The following is a 16,144-nucleotide window of genomic DNA, read 5'->3' on the forward strand; positions in this document are numbered from 1 at the left end:
TCTACCACCCCTCCCTTACACTTGCTGAGTTTCTTGAGGAGAAACCCAGAAATATCCTGTGCTGTACAAGCCTCACATTCTACAAAAACTGTCTGTCCCCCTCCCCAAAAAAGCTATCTCAGTTGTTTGACTAGAAAATCAATTTTACTGTTTGCAAAATCTTCCCATTTGTTCTCCTCTAACTGTGGTTAAGGTGTTGGACTACGATCTGGGAGACCAGGGTTCAAATTCCCACACAGCCATGAAGCTCACTGGGTGACCTTGGGCCAGTCACTGCCTCTCAGCCTCAGAGGAAGGCAATGGTAACCCCCTCCTGAATACCGCTAACCGTGAAAACCCTGGCCTATTCGTAGGATCGCCGTAAGTCGGAATCGACTTGAAGGCAGTACATTTACATTTTTAACTGTGCACACTGTATGCTAGGACCAGACCTAGAGCCTCATTCTATGCATGTTTATTTGGAACTAAAGCCTGGTCTGGACATGTAGCAAAATACAATACGGAGCAGGTAGAATGAACTGTTCCACTTCAAGTTGCAGCTGCAGCTGGGGGATGCCATTTTAAAATGTTGCACCACTTAAAACACTCCCTGGAAAAAGCAAACAAAGAAGCAATCTGGGCGAGAGGTTCTCTTGTAGACTTCTTTCTGCGGAACTAGTTTCCTATTTGCATGTTTTTTTTCCTTAAGGGACTCTTCCAATGTGTGAAATCAGTCTGCAGTGACAAAGTCTAATAATCGTAATCATAGCAATTATACACAATTTAGAAAGCACAACTAAAATAATAACATACAATAGCACTTTATTAAAATACTTCCACATAATTTTTGGTTGTACAATACTCCCCCCCCCCGCAGCTTGCAAGTTTAATAAAAATATAAAACAACTAATCATAATCAATCAGCTGCAGAAACTGTAAAGTAGAAGAATAACCTGGCAGCATGTGAGATTCTACCACCGCCTTTTGCTGCCAGTGCAGACCAGGCAGCCTCTGTTTCACTGGTCCCAAATAAATCATGCTAAGGATGTCTTGGAAGGTATTCACGCATCGGAAGAAGCCTTCCTTAAAGTGGAGAATGTGTGACAGTCGACGCCTGCCGCGGTTTTGCAGGGCGGCGGCTGGAAAGGAATTCTTTTCCAACCCCCCCCCCCCCTAGAGCCGTTAAAGGTGGGACTGTAGCTGGAAAACCCCAAGAACCTCGTCGTTTCACTTTTGTAATGGGAATAATTTGTAGCCTGGAGGCAGACATTTCTACGTCTTGCACGTGCAGAGACCCAGCCGGCCTGCGGGTAGATTCAAGGAGTGCTGTGAGCAGACGGGTCTGCACTTGCTTGGACCGGGGTGTGAAGGGAGGAGGTGAAGCTGCTTTTCTCTCCGCCCTAGGTATTTTTTCCCGGGCTCTGCTAGTTTCTTGGTGGATGCTGGAGGGAAACTTTCTCTCCCTCCACCGAGCCCGGGGGGCCATAAACAGGGAAGCAGCTGCAACAGGTACAGACAGCCGCTGCATAGCTGGCATTCCAAGAAGCTCGTCGCCGGGTCTCTCCTCCAGGTCTTCGGTACTCGTGCTTGTTGCCGCTTAGGCTCATGGCGGGAGCCTTTGCGCTTCCATCTTTAGCCGCTGGTATCTCGTCACCTTTTGGGGACGAACCTTTCCTCCTCTGAGTGGCTCGGAGCTTTTTTATTTTGGGAGAAGGCTCTTCAACGTCGCCTACGAGTCAAGTTGCAGAGTCGAGGTATCTGCTCTTTGCACAGCCATGTGTCGGGGCATGCATCCGTGTACAGTTCAGTCTCTTAAAGCCCACTCCTGGCCAGCTTTCCTCAAAAGTAGTTTCATTGATCCCAATGAGATTTACTTCCTAGAGACTACTTATTGGGGAGTGATCCCATTGAGCTTGGCGGGACTGACTTCTGACTGAACAGGCACAGGGCTGCCACGTTATCACGAGGGTCAGTATATGAGAATGTTATAAAAGTTGTATAAGGGGGAAAATTGGATGGATATTAGTAGATGCCATTAAAATCGTCGAGCGAACATGCTTTTTTAGGGGTGGGATCCCCAGGGGTAGTTAAGTATCTGTAGAACGAAGTAACACAAAGAGTTGGGCTTTCAGGTCAGACAGCACGATGGTTCTGTCTGATGAAGGTCTAAGGAGGGTGTCCCCTGCAAGTAGCAGGATCCCATTTCGAGTCTAGCGCCTTCTCCCAGGCGCCCTGAGCTGGGGGCAAATCTGGCGTTTGCAGAGTTAATTGCTGCCGCCGCCTCTTCCCACTCACAGCTGAGGCGCTTTTATCAGAGCTGCCGGGACGCTGTGCCGCTTCTCGCGTGGGCAGTGTTGACCCTCCGTATTTATTTATTTTTGGCTTTTCGGCACCACCCCAATAACTGTGTTGGCTGTGGGGACCCTCTCCCCGAGCTATCCTGTTGCCGCAGCATTTGGCAAGGGACAGCCCGCCGTTCCGATGGGCACTCCCCCCCAACACTTACAGAAGGGTCAGCTTAGCTGAGTCAAGGTAGTGGAGGAAAGGCTGGAAACTGGGGAGGAGCAGGCGGGTTTCCCTTTGCACGGGGCGACTGCGATGGCTCAGCGCTTATGGAGCAGAAAGTGAATTTAACCTCTCCCCCCCCCACTTTTGTGGGCTTTCCTTTGTTCTTCTCCTTCCGGGGAAGGGAGGGGAGGCCTCGGCTCTGGGAATTAACAAAAGAGGGGGGAAAGTGGCTGATCCCAAAGGGAGGTGTGTGTAAGCAGAGAAAGGAAGCTCCGAGAAGGGTGCTGCTGAGTGTAGCTGCGCGCATAGATTTGGGCGGCCAGGGGGCGAAAGCCAGGTAAGGCCATCTGGACTGCTGTGAGCGTCTGCAGCAGGTGTGAGCGAGGAGGGGAGGGTAATCGGCCGACCAGACGTAGAGGCTTTGAGGACCCTGTGAATTGGAACATTTGGTGCCTCCCAACAAGTTTCCTGCTGTGAGAGGCTGCGGGCCGTCCTTGCATACTTGCTGTTATCTCGTCCGTATCGGAGTTGCGAAGGGCATTGCCCGGTGGGCTCAGAGCGCAGAGAACCTCGGTGGTGGGTTGTTGTTGTTTTTGGACGGGGTTTGCGTGCCCAGTTACGAGGTTTGCAGAATCGCCCCCTTTCCTTAATTAAGTGAAATTGCGCTTAATATTTGACTCTTTACAGGGGGTTTGAGACTTTCTTAATCTCTTTAGATTAAAGCCACCCAAGCCAAGGCATTAGTTCCCACAGCCCACCACAAATACTTGTCCCTTTTTGAACAGCTGTTTACCAGTCTGTGAAGGACACGTAGCCACATGGTTCTGGGATCTACTGGGGGTGGGGGGTGGGTGGAGGCCAGTTCAGGTCATAAGGACCAAATGCCACTCTGCTTTTCTAAACCCAAGGCTGGGGGTTTCGAACAAAGGGGACCTCCCAGCAGGACTGAACATCCTGGGACCTTTTAACGTTTGGCTACCTCAAAGAGATGAGCTCTGTTTGGCTGCTCCTCCTTCTCTCCATACTGTTTCCATTCAAGCTGAGCATTATAAGAACTTCCTCACTTTAAGAGCTGGTGCCTGATTTTGCTTATTTCCCTCTTCCCACCCCCAACTTTTTCTCTTTTTTTATGTTGTGTCCTGTAGACAAGGGTGCCTTTTTTATTATTGAGACTATGTAAGCCACTGTGAAGCCTTTTCTGCTCAAGATCTAGGTAAAATGCTTTAAATGAATAAACTGAAATCTGATAATGGGACATGTGCATATAAAAATGAGTGGTGGTACATAGGAGGCCATTACCAAGGCGGGCCATTGGTGCTTGTAGTTCAACTTTGCCCACACTTACTGGCACTGGTTCTGCAGGGTCTCAGCCTGACCTAGAGATGCCAAGGATTGAACTGGGGATCTTTCGTGTGCAGTGTGTGATCTGCACATGAGCTACAGCTTTTCTTAAGAATTAGGAATATTTTATAGTTTTTATAAGAAGTCACATTTACATGATACTGTAGCTTTGCAAGGCAGTGTCCCCTAGAACATGGTGTCTCAAACGTTCTACCTCTAGGGCCCACATGAGATGGCTGTAAATTACTGAGGCCCACAAGTCACAAAATGGTGAGGCAGGGACAGAGCCTGTCGCAAAATGGCAGCAGATGGCAGCAGAGTTTGGCATAATAAGTTAGCAATTACTAACATTTTCTACTGAGACCTAATTCCTTTTTGAAAATTCTTTGATGAAGCGTTTTCTTTGTTTCAAGGAGTTCCAAGTTCAGGTTTCTCAAGCTAAGTACAAACATTTGTTCTGGAAGCATTGTGATAGCCTCCCCATATTTTGCAGAATTTGTTGATCATTCTAGAGCAGCCTTTCCCAACCAGTGTGCCTCCAGATGTTGTTGGACCACAACTCCCATCAGCCTCAGCCAGCATTGCCAATGGTCAGGAAAGATGGGAAATGTGGTCCAACAACATCTGGAGGCGCACTGGTTGGGAAAGGCTGTTCTAGAGGCTCTAAATGAAGAAGGGTTTTTCAAAATACATTTTTCCCTTTCCACCTCACATGCCTCTCAAAAGGATTTTTACCTGTCTTCCATAATTTCTTTTCCTATTCTCTTTTCATTTGTACTTTATCTCTCCGCTCCCAAACTGCTTCTTTCATCCCCGGTCCTTTTACATTCACTTCTTCCTCCTATAACAGCTTTTCTCTCTTACTGCCTTCCTTTCTACTCCTAGTTAATTAATTAATGTATCAATAAAAACATTAACCTTTTATCTCACTTTCTAATTTCCTTCAACACCTTCTCCAGACCTTTCCCCTCAGAGGCAGGAGATCTTCCCTCCTCATCCCCAGAACTCCTCTGCTTCCCAGCCACCGTTGCTTACAATGCTAAGAGTTGCTGGGGCTGGCATTGGTCCAAACAAAAGGCTAGGGGTCAAGGTGGAAATGAAGAGGCACTGGGAAAGCTGTGGCACTGAGGCCCACCTGAAAGTGGCCCAGAGTCCAGCAGTGGGTCCTGACCCGCTGTTTGGCAAACACTGCTCTATACGATGCAGTTCTCTCCTGGGCCATTTTGTCTCTGCTGATATTTGCATAGACAAGGTGAAAGGTGCAGCCTGTGAGTCTTCTCCCAGCCCCTAACAGATGTTGCTATTGCACCTAGCTGGTGTAGTGATTTTAACAGAAAGATCAAGAAGGTAGGGTTTCATCTGGAAGTTTGCCCTCAAGCATTGATAATGTCAGCAAGGGAAGGGGGATTAGAAATGGCGTCTTTCTGGCACTTGTTTCTTTCTGTGAAGGAGCTGATACCCCAGCGTTGTTGCAGGAAACCATGATGACCTGACCTATATCCAGAATGCCTCACTGAACAGCTCCTAGCAGTTGTTTTTCTTATTTGTAAGATGTGTGAGCATTTGTGGCCTCTGCATTTGGGCCCTGCAGGGGTCCCTATAGGAAGGGGTTGCAATTGTGTTGCAGCAAATCAATCACCTGCTGTGTGATGGGCTTCATTATTTGAACAGCAGCCCTGCATGTTCCTTTATTGAGGAATCATTACCAAGGATATGAAGAGAGATTCCCTTGCCTACAAATCATACACAACTTGTCTCTCCCCTCCTCCAACTCTGTAGAGACTCACCAAACGTTACGCACATCAACAGGCTCAAGGGCTCTGGATGGAAGAGTAATCTTGCAGGCCTTTTTTTAGTCATGTATCTAAAAGGAGGTTACTGCAGCTGTTATGCAGAACTCGGGCATGGGTTCATTGCTCCGTCACTTGTCTAGAAGTTATATATATGGGTAGATAAATATTAAAGCAATGGATTTTCTGCCAGTTTTCCAACTCCTTTGCCTAATTGTTTACATGATCATTTGTCTTTCATGCATATGAGACGGGGCTCTGCCTTTTAATACATGTTGGGAATAAAAGAAACCTGAATCTGTGTGCTGTGTTTAGCAAGGTGAATGGATGCATGCACCAGTCATCTGATATGCACACTGATAGGCTTCTGGATGTGGTGCACTCTTGAGTAGGACAACTCTTGCCAGAGATCCCAATGTATAGAAAGACTTATGCAGGAGAGAAGGCATTATGTAAATGCTCTTTGCTGTTTTTATCTAGGATGTTAGGCTGGAGGGTGGGGCAATGATCAGGCTGTGGGGCATTCAGCACAGGGAACAATTGGGCATTGCCTTTCTCTTGGATTAAAATTGTGAGATTAGAATCTGAGGGGTCTCATTAACATGGTTGTAAACATCCTGGGAATCTGGGTTTTGGAAACCTAAGCACCATCAATATATATCTCCCCACATTGAGGAATTAAGCTTTGTAGTGTGAAATAGAGATATGGGAGCCTCTTCTCATTGGCCTTTGAATCCACAGCACATTGGGCAAACTAGTGAGGCTGGAAAAAATCAGTTTGATTCCTTGGTGTTTGCAATCAGAATCAAATTGGAGTTATTCACACCCGTTGCATTCTTTTAGCTTGTAGCATAACCCTTTCTTGCTTTAGCATAGTTGTCACTGATGGTATGTGGATGTGTTTACACAAATAGCACTAGTAAGCTTATTTGCAGGCGGAATCTCACCTCTTATTTTAAAGGCAAAATATCTTTTCCAAGAGAAATGCCCATTTTCTACCTGTAAAGAGTTACCAGCTTCATAATTAAATGCTCTTACCTTTCTGCATTTCTTTTAGAACTGTCATAAGCCCTGCCCGAAGGATTTGGGACAGGTAACAGTCTTGAATAAATTTGGAGTTAGATTCCTACCCCAAAGTCCTTGTGCCTGGATGGAACACTGCCATGGGTTCCGTGATGAAACTATGGTGGGATGTAAGTGTAATAAGAGGGACAAAGCAGGGGAAATGCAGGGCAAGAATGGAGTTATTTGGTTTTAAACTATTTAGGGCCTACCCTTTACTACATCTGCATGTTGCAATACAAGACTGGCTGTGGAGGGCAATCCTGTCTTCCAGGGAGATTTGTTCACTATTATTGATTTTCTCACTGAGGAACTTTTCAAGGAAGTGCCAGCTTTCCCAGAACACAACTGTCTTTGATATGGCCCCCATTGCTCTTAGAGGCTTCTGCTAATGAAGGATATGGGACTCCACCCTGTTGGGAATTGAGGTTGTTAGGAAATTGTAATGTGGTCCACAAACCCAGGTTTGTGTGTTACTGAATAGAAAAGGGCTACAGCCCTATTCAGACAGAGGCCCTCAAAGAATGTATATCACAATAAAACACATTGGGCTGAGGAAATTAATGTTTATGAATATGGGAAACTTACCACCACGACTGCATCCTATCTCCTGCTCTCCTCATATTATCCTGAGGTTCATGCTGGGCTTTCTTTTTTTCTCTTTCTTTCAGATAACACAGTGGTGGAGCTGTGGTGCTTGGAGTTAATTCTGTAAAACCTTTAAGTAGGCAGAGGTACAACTATCATTCTGAAGCAGCAACTTTTACTCAGTCCATATACTGATCATAGCATTGTTCCTTTGTAAAAATTAGTTGTGGCTGTCTCACTCTTGCCTAACAGGCAGATGGCAAAGGCTCTCTGATCTTTTTGCATTTTGCACAAATAAAAGTAAAACAAGATATGGAACCATGAAAGACTGGGCTAGGTTTTCTTTGGGGACATACAGTGTTAATGGGGAGGTACAGATGTTGATACCTTCGCACTCCGGTGAGCAGGGAAATGTTGAAGATCAGGGAGCAGTCATGAACGTGTTTTCCACTTGGTTTAACCAGTGACCCTTCAGCCTAAATGGAAGCTCTGTCTGGTTGGTAATTGCCTCATGGTCTCTGAGGAATGCTGCAGGCACTTTGGAGACTGGAGGGCTTAAGGATTAGGTTTGTGAACAGTGGGATATTAAGCTGGAAAAATCACATGAGAAACTCTTGATTTCCGCTAGTGCTTGCCAGTCAGTAGAGAAAGATGCAGCCACTTAGGGGCATGGGGAAAAATGCCTCCAAGTCTAGATAATGAAATTTGTGTTGTAGTTCTGTTTGGCCACTTCTGACATAATATTTCTGTACTCATTTTTGGATTACTACAAACTAATTCCACAGATATTACCCTTTTAAACCCAGAGGGTTTGCCCACAGTTTGAGTTGTTGAAATCATTTTTAGTTGATTGATTATCTGTGTTTTGACTAGGGTATGGTCTAAAGGCACATGAGCCCATAACCTTACTGAAGCTATCAAGTCTGAGTCTGCTCACTGCCTGGGTGGGTGCAACAGTCATACCATCTTGGGTTCCATAATGGAAGAAAGGCAGATTGTAAATGTAAGAAAATTAAATAAACCTGCATGTTACCACAGGCTTAATCTAGGCACATGAACAAGATAGTGAAGGAAGTGTACCTTGTTATTTAGTAAGCAAAAGCTTATTAAATATTAGTTGAAAGGTTGATGCTCTGATATTTTGCTTTTCATTTCCTGTTATTTCCTTAACTCACAGTCCCACGAGTTAAAATCTGTCATTGATTTTAAATTGGCTTCTGTTATCTAGCTAAAGTTTTTAGATGCTCTGGTGATTAAAAGATACAGCCCAAGTCCATAGCATCTGCTTATCCTGTGATGGTTTTACTGGTGGGCCCACTTAACATAAGACCTGTAGGACAAATTTGCCAAGAGCTATATATGATCAGGGCTGTCCTACAACGTTTTGGTACCTAAGGCAAAAAACCAGATTCCATGAGCAAAGATGAGGAACAATCAACCAGGATGTTTTCCTTCATAAGCCCCATTGATATCGAGTTCATTTCAATGGGGCTTATGCAGAAGAGATTTGGTTGTGCCTCTTGGGCTAGAATTGTCTGTATCCTATTTCTTAATGCAAGGGTAGATAACCTTTGCTTTACATCATCTCTCACTACTGGCCATGCTGGCTAGGACTGATGGAAGTTGAACAGCATCTGTAGAGCCAGAGGTTAGTTACCCCTGTCTTAATGAAACTCTGAATCCTCCATCTGAGGCTGCTGTGTCACCATCATAGCAGTTGTCTCCAGATACAGAATCGTAAATAGTAGATTTGGACAAGGCCTATAAGGCCATCAATTCCAACCTCCTGCTGAATGCAGGAATCCAACTTAAAGAATACCTGACAGGTGGCTGTCCAGCTGCCTCTTGAATGTCTCCAGTGTTGGAGAGCCCCCCACCCCTCTAGGTAATTGGGTCCATTGTTGTACCTCTCTAACAGTTAGAAAGTTTTCCCTGATATTTAGTCGAAATCTGGCTTCCTGCATCTTGAGCCAGTTATTCCGTGTCCTGCACTCTGGGATGATTGTGAAGAGATCCCGGCCCTCCTCTGTGTGACAAAAGTTTTAAGTTGATGCTATCATATCTCCCCTCAGTCTTCTCAAGGCTAAATATACTCAGTTCTTTCAATTTATCATAGGGCTTGGTTTCCAGCAGGGCTGTGGAGTCGGTATGCCAAACCTTTGACTCCGACTCCTCTATTTTTCTACTGTCCGACTCCGACTCCACCCAAAATTGCTTCTGACTCCACAGCCCTGGAAAGGGCTATAAATGTCTTTTTAAATTGGAAGCTCTCGTAGGAGCATTTTTATTGCTGCCTGAATATGCACTGATCTTGGCATCACAGCATTTGTCTTCATCTGGTGTCATACACTGACACACAAAATGTTTTCCATCTTGAGTTATGGTGAAATGTTCAACTACAGCTGACTTCATGGGAAGCTTCTTTGACATTTTGAATTTATATTTTAAAAAAATTGTCAGTCAAAATTTATTTTGAAGTCGGAGTCGGTACATTTCTTCTGACTCCATCCAAAATTGCTCACGACTCTGACTCCACAGCCCTGGTTTCCAGTCCCTAGATCATCCTTGCTGCCCTCCTTTGAACCTCTTTGTTTGTCTGCATCCTTCTTAAAGTGTTATGTCCAGAACTGGGCACAGTAAAGATGAAGCCTAACCAGTGCTAACTAGAGGGGAATTAGTACTTCGTGCGATTTGGAAACTATACTTCTGTTAATGCAGCCTCAAATAGCATTTGCTTTTTTTGCAGCCACATCGCATTGTTGGCTTATTCAGTTTGTGATCAACAATTTGAGTGTTTTTCGGGTTTTTGTTTGCTGCCCTGAGATCTTACTGGGAGGAAGGATGGGATATACATTTAATAAATAAACAAACAATTCCAAGATCCTTCTTGCATGTAGTATTGCTGAGCCAAGTATCCCCCATCTTATAACTGTGCATTTAGTTCCTAGGTGTAGAACTTTGTGCTTATCCCTGTTAAATTTCATTCTGTTTTCAGACTAATGCTCCAGCCTATCCAGATCACTTTGAATCTTGTTTTTGTCTTCCAGAATATTAGCTATCTCTCCCAATTTTGCATCTTTGGCAAATTTGACAAGCATTTCCATCACCTAATAAAATAATAATAATTAATTAATTAATAATAAAAATGTAAAAGAGCACTGGGCCCAGGACCGAGCCCTGCGGTACTCCACTCGTTACCCCCCCCCCCAGTTTGAGAAGGAAACATTGATAAGCCCTCTTTGAGTACGATTCTGTAGCCAACTGTGGATCCACCTGATAGTTGATCCATCCAGCCCACCTTTAGCTAGCTTGCTAACCAGAATATGATAGCGCACTTTGTCAAAAGCTTTGCTTGAAGTCAAGATATATTATGTCCACAGCATTCCCACAGTCTAGCAGGGAGGTTACCCAATCAAAAAAATGATATAAGATTAGTCTGGCAGGATTTGTCCTTGACAGATCCATGTTGACTTCTGGTAATCACTGTCTTAAAGGTGCTTACAGATTGACCACTTTATAAACTGCTCCAGAATTTTCCCAGGAATTGATATCAGGCTGACTGGTCTGTAGTTCCCACGTTCTTCCTTTTTGCTTTTTTTTTTTGAAGATGAAGCAACATTAGCGCTCCTCCAGTCATCCAGAACTTCATCCATCCTCCACATTTTCGTAAACATAATAGACAGCATTTCCAAGAGTTCTGCAGCCAGTTTCTTCAATACTCTAGGATGCAGTTCATCGGCCCTGGAGATTTGAACTCATTCATAGTGATTAGGTATTGACCATTTGTCTATCAATCTCAAGCTGCAATCATGCCCCTTCAATTTCACGTTTGCCAGGAAGATCATAGACCCTGTTTTGGGAGAAGACTGAGCCAAAGTAGGAATTGAGCACTTCTGCCTTTTCTTTGTCATCTGTTATCATTTTGCCATCCTCACTGAGTAGCTGTACCACCATTTCTTTTCTCTGTCTTTTACTATGGATGTACATGAAAGCTTTTTGTTGCTTTTAGCATCCCTTGCTAACCTCAGCTCATTCTCAGCTTTAGCCTTCCTGAGGCCATCCCTGTAATTCTGTGATACCTGCCTGTACTCTTCCTTTGTGGCCTGGCTTTCTTTCCACTTCCTATATGTGTCCTTTTTGTTTTCAGGTCATCTCTAAGCTTTTTCTGAAGCCACATTGGCCTCTTCAGCTGTCTTCCACCTTTTTTCCTTGACGGAATTGTTTGCAATTGTGCCGTAAGAATTTCCTTTTTTTAGAAACCCATCTATCTTGGACTCCTTTTCTTATTAGGGTTGCTTGCCATGGAACCTTACTTATCATTGTTCTGAGTTTATTAAAATTGGCTTTCCTGAAGTCCAGGGTATGTGTATGGCTTCTCTCAGCTTTTGCTTCCTTTAACATTAAGAGTATAAGAACATAAGAACATAAGAAGAGCCTGCTGGATCAGGCCAGTGGCCCATCTAGTCCAGCATCCTGTTCTCACAGTGGCCAACCAGGTGCCTGGGGAAAGCCCGCAAGCAGGACCCGAGTGCAAGAACACTCTCCCCTCCTGAGGCTTCCAGCAACTGGTTTTCAGAAGCATGCTGCCTCTGACTAGGGTGGCAGAGCACAGCCATCACAGCTAGTAGTCATTGGTAGCCCTGTCCTCCATGAATTTGTCTAATCTTCTTTTAAAGCCATCCAAGCTGGTGGCCATTACTGCATCTTGTGGGAGCAAATTCCATAGTTTAACTGCGCTGAGTAAAGAAGTACTTCCTTTTGTCTGTCCTGAATCTTCCAACATTCAGCTTTGAATGTCCACAAGTTCTAGTATTATGAGAGAGGGAGAAGAACTTTTCTCTATCCACTTTCTCAATGCCATGCATAATTTTATACACTTCTATCATGTCTCCTCTGACCCGCCTTTTCTCTAAACTAAAAAGCCCCAAATGCTGCAACCTTTCCTCGTAAGGGAGTCGCTCCATCCCCTTGATCATTCTGGTTGCCCTCTTCTGAACCTTTTCCAACTCTAGAATATCCTTTTTGAGATGAGGCGACCAGAACTGTACACAGTATTCCAAATGCGGCCGCACCATAGATTTATACAACGGCATGATGATGTCGGCTGTTTTATTTTCAATACCTTTCCTAATTATCGCTAGCATGGAATTTGCCTTTTCACAGCTGCCGCACACTGGGTCGACATTTTCATCGTGCTGTCCACTACAACCCCGAGGTCTCTCTCCTGGTCGGTCACCGCCAGTTCAGACCCCATGAGCGTATATGTGAAATTCAGATTTTTTGCTCCAATATGCATAATTTTACACTTGTTTATATTGAATTGCATTTGCCATTTTTCTGCCCATTCACTCAGTTTGGAGAGGTCTTTTTGGAGCTCTTTGCAATCCCTTTTTGTTTTAACAACCCTGAACAATTTAGTGTCATCAGCAAACTTGGCCACCTCACTGCTCACTCCTAATTCTAGGTCATTAATGAACAAGTTGAAAAGTACAGGTCCCAATACCGATCCTTGAGGGACTCCACTTTCTACAGCCCTCCATTGAGAGAACTGTCCGTTGATTCCTACTCTCTGCTTTCTGCTTCTTAACCAATTCCTTATCCACAAAAGGACCTCTCCTCTTATTCCATGACTGCTAAGCTTCCTCAGAAGCCTTTGGTGAGGTACCTTGTCAAACGCTTTTTGAAAGTCTAAGTACACTATGTCCACTGGATCACCTCTATCTATATGCTTGTTGACACTCTCAAAGAATTCTAATAGGTTACTGAGACAGGACTTTCCCTTGCAGAAGCCATGCTGGCTCTGCTTCAGCAAGGCTTGTTCTTCTATGTGCTTAGTTAATCTAGCTTTAATAATACTTTCTACCAGTTTTCCAGGGACAGAAGTTAAGCTAGCTGGCCTGTAATTTCCGGGATCCCCTCTGGATCCCTTTTTGAAGATTGGCGTTACATTTGCCATTTTCCAGTCCTCAGGCACGGAGGAGGACCCAGGGGACAAGTTACATATTTTAGTTAGCAGATCAGCAATTTCACATTCGAGTTCTTTGAGAACTCTCGGGTGGATGCCATCCGGGCCCGGTGATTTGTCAGTTTTTATATTGTCCATTAAGCTTAGAACTTCCTCTCTCGTTACCACTATTTGTCTCAGTTCCTCAGAATCCCTTCCTGCAAATGTTAGTTCAGGTTCAGGGATCTGCCCTGTATCTTCCACTGTGAAGACAGATGCAAAGAATTCATTTAGCTTCTCTGCAATCTCCTTATCGTTCTTTAGGACACCTTTGACTCCGTTATCATCCAAGGGTCCAATTGTCTCCCTAGATGGTCTCCTGCTTTGAATGTATTTATAGAATTTTTTGTTGTTGGTTTTTATGTTCTTAGCAATGTGCTCCTCAAATTCTTTTTTAGCATCCCTTATTGTCTTCTTGCATTTCTTTTGCCAGAGTTTGTGTTCTTTTTTATTTTCTTCATTCGGACAAGACTTCCATTTTTTGAAGGAAGACTTTTTGCCTCTAAGAGCTTCCTTGACTTTGCTCGTTAACCATGCTGGCATCTTCTTGGCCCTGGCGGTACCTTTTCTGATCTGCGGTATGCACTCCAGTTGAGTTTCTAATATAGTGTTTTTAAACAACTTCCAAGCATTTTCGAGTGATGTGACCCTCTGGACTTTGTTTTTCAGCTTTCTTTTTACCAATCCCCTCATTTTTGTGAAGTTTCCTCTTTTGAAGTCAAATGTGACCGTGTTGGATTTTCTTGGCAATTGGCCAGTTACATGTATGTTTAATTTAATAGCACTGTGGTCACTGCTCCCAATCGGTTCAACAACACTTACATCTCGCACCAGGATTAAGTCCAGGGTTGCCGTCCCTCTGGTCGGTTCCATGACAAACTGGTCTAGGGAATAGTCATTTAGAATATCTAGAAACTTTGCTTCTTTGTCCTGACTGGAACACATATGCAGCCAGTCTGTGTCCGGGTAGTTGAAGTCACCCATTACTACCACATTTCCTAGTTTGGATGCTTCCTCAATTTCATATCTCATCTCCAGGTCTCCCTGAGCATTTTGATCAGGGGGACGATAGATCGTTCCCAGTATTAAGTCCCTCCTGGGGCATGGTATCACCACCCACAACGATTCTGTGGAGGAGTCTGCCTCTTTGGGGGTTTCAAGCTTGCTGGATTCAATGCCTTCTTTCACGTATAGAGCGACTCCGCCACCAATACGTCCTTCCCTGTCCTTCCGATATAGTTTATATCCAGGGATAACCGTATCCCACTGGTTTTCTCCATTCCACCAGGTCTCCGTTATGCTCACTATATCAATGCTCTCCTCTAAGACCAAGCACTCCAGTTCTCCCATCTTGGTTCGCAGGCTCCTAGCATTAGCGTACAGGCACTTGTAAGCAGTGTCTCTCTTCAAGTGTCTTTGGCACTTGTGGTTAGGCCTGTGGTAATTTTGCTCTTCTGAATTTATATCCTGTGCCCCTGCTCTCACAATGCCTACTTCTAGGCCTACCCCTTTTAAAATTTCATCATTTCTTTGGTTTTTATCCCAGGGGGGAGGTTTATTCCGAACCGGACCTTTCTCAGCTCCTGTCGGGTTTCCCCCCTCAGTCAGTTTAAAAGCTGCTCTGCCACCTTTTTAATTTTAAGTGCCAGCAGTCTGGTTCCATTCTGGTTCAAGTGGAGCCCGTCCCTTTTGTACAGGCCCGGCTTGTCCCAAAATGTTCCCCAGTGCCTAACAAATCCAAACCCTTCCACCCGACACCATCGTCTCATCCACGCATTGAGACTGCAAAGCTGGGCCTGTCTGGCTGGTCCTGCGCGTGGAACCGGTAGCATTTCAGAGAAAGCCACCTTGGAGGTCCTGGCTTTCAGCATCCTACCTAGCAACCTAAATTTTGCTTCCAGGACCTCACGGCTGCATTTCCCCATGTCGTTGGTGCCAACGTGCACCACGACCACTGACTCCTTCCCAGCACTGTCTACCAAACTATCTAAACGACGGGCGATATCCGCAACCTTCGCACCAGGCAGGCAAAACACCTTGCGGTCTACACGCCCATCACACACCCCACTGTCTATGTTCCTAATGATCGAATCACCCACTACAAGGATCCCTCCACCCCCTGGAGATATATCCTCGGCACGAGAGGATAGGTGCTCATCCCCCAAGGAATGGGTCCCTTCTAAGGGATCGTTTCCCTCTTCCTCAGCTGGATGCTCTCCTTCCCCGAGACCATTGTTGTCCATGATAGCAGGAGAGCTATCATCGTTGGAGTGGGACACAGCTATAACGTCCCTGAAGGCCTCCTCCACACACCTCTCTGCCTCTCTCAGCTTTACCAGGTCCGCCACCTTGGCCTCAAGGAAATGAAGTCGTTCCCGGAGAGCCAGGAGCTCATTGCACCGAGAGCACACCCACGACTTCTGTCCAACAGGCAGATAATCGTACATGCTGCAGGCAGTGCAAAACACTGGAAAGCCCCCACACCCCTGCTGGCTTCTTACCTGCATAGTTTTGTTTAAGGTTTATTACGTCAATGGGTTGGAGACTGCGGTTTAGTTGAGGTCAGGGAACAGATGGGCAGAGTGGGGGGCCCTGGCCTCCTCGCCCTGCTGCCGAACTCGCTCTGCTGCTTAACTCGCCTTGATGCTTCGTCAGCTGGAGCTCCCTCTAGCTCGTGGAGCAGGCTCCCTCGCTAGGGTGCTCTGACTTTATATGTGTGGCTGGTTCCTCCCAGCTACTGCTGCCAGCCAGTGATGTGTTACTTGAGGCTGATGGCTATCAGCTGGGGCTTAACTCTTTAGTATTCTCTCAGGCTTCCTTCCTGAGCGAGGGGCGGGACTGTTTAAGCTTTTGGCTGCTTTTAATCTCAGCA

At 45.3% G+C, this 16,144-nt stretch overlaps 1 protein-coding gene across 20 annotated transcripts in view; it reads left to right on the forward strand.

Moving 5' to 3' along the window:
• Positions 1-16,144, forward strand: part of LARGE2 (LARGE xylosyl- and glucuronyltransferase 2) — a 96,316-nt gene that overhangs the window by 25,091 nt on the left and 55,081 nt on the right. The window contains exon 1 of one of the 20 annotated variants that reach the window (XR_009760665.1): positions 1,251-1,733. The exons of 15 other annotated variants lie outside the window; for them this stretch is intronic. The gene's annotated coding sequence lies outside the window, so the exon portion shown is untranslated. Of the gene's footprint in view, positions 1-1,250; positions 1,734-1,795; positions 1,948-2,394; positions 2,512-2,541; positions 2,825-2,984; positions 3,064-16,144 lie in introns of those variants that run through there. 4 more of the 20 variants (XR_009760667.1, XR_009760670.1, XR_009760664.1 and 1 more) reach the window with 4 other exon arrangements.

Source organism: Rhineura floridana, chromosome 2 (genome assembly GCF_030035675.1).
Source record: "Rhineura floridana isolate rRhiFlo1 chromosome 2, rRhiFlo1.hap2, whole genome shotgun sequence".
NCBI classification, from domain to species: domain Eukaryota; kingdom Metazoa; phylum Chordata; class Lepidosauria; order Squamata; family Rhineuridae; genus Rhineura; species Rhineura floridana.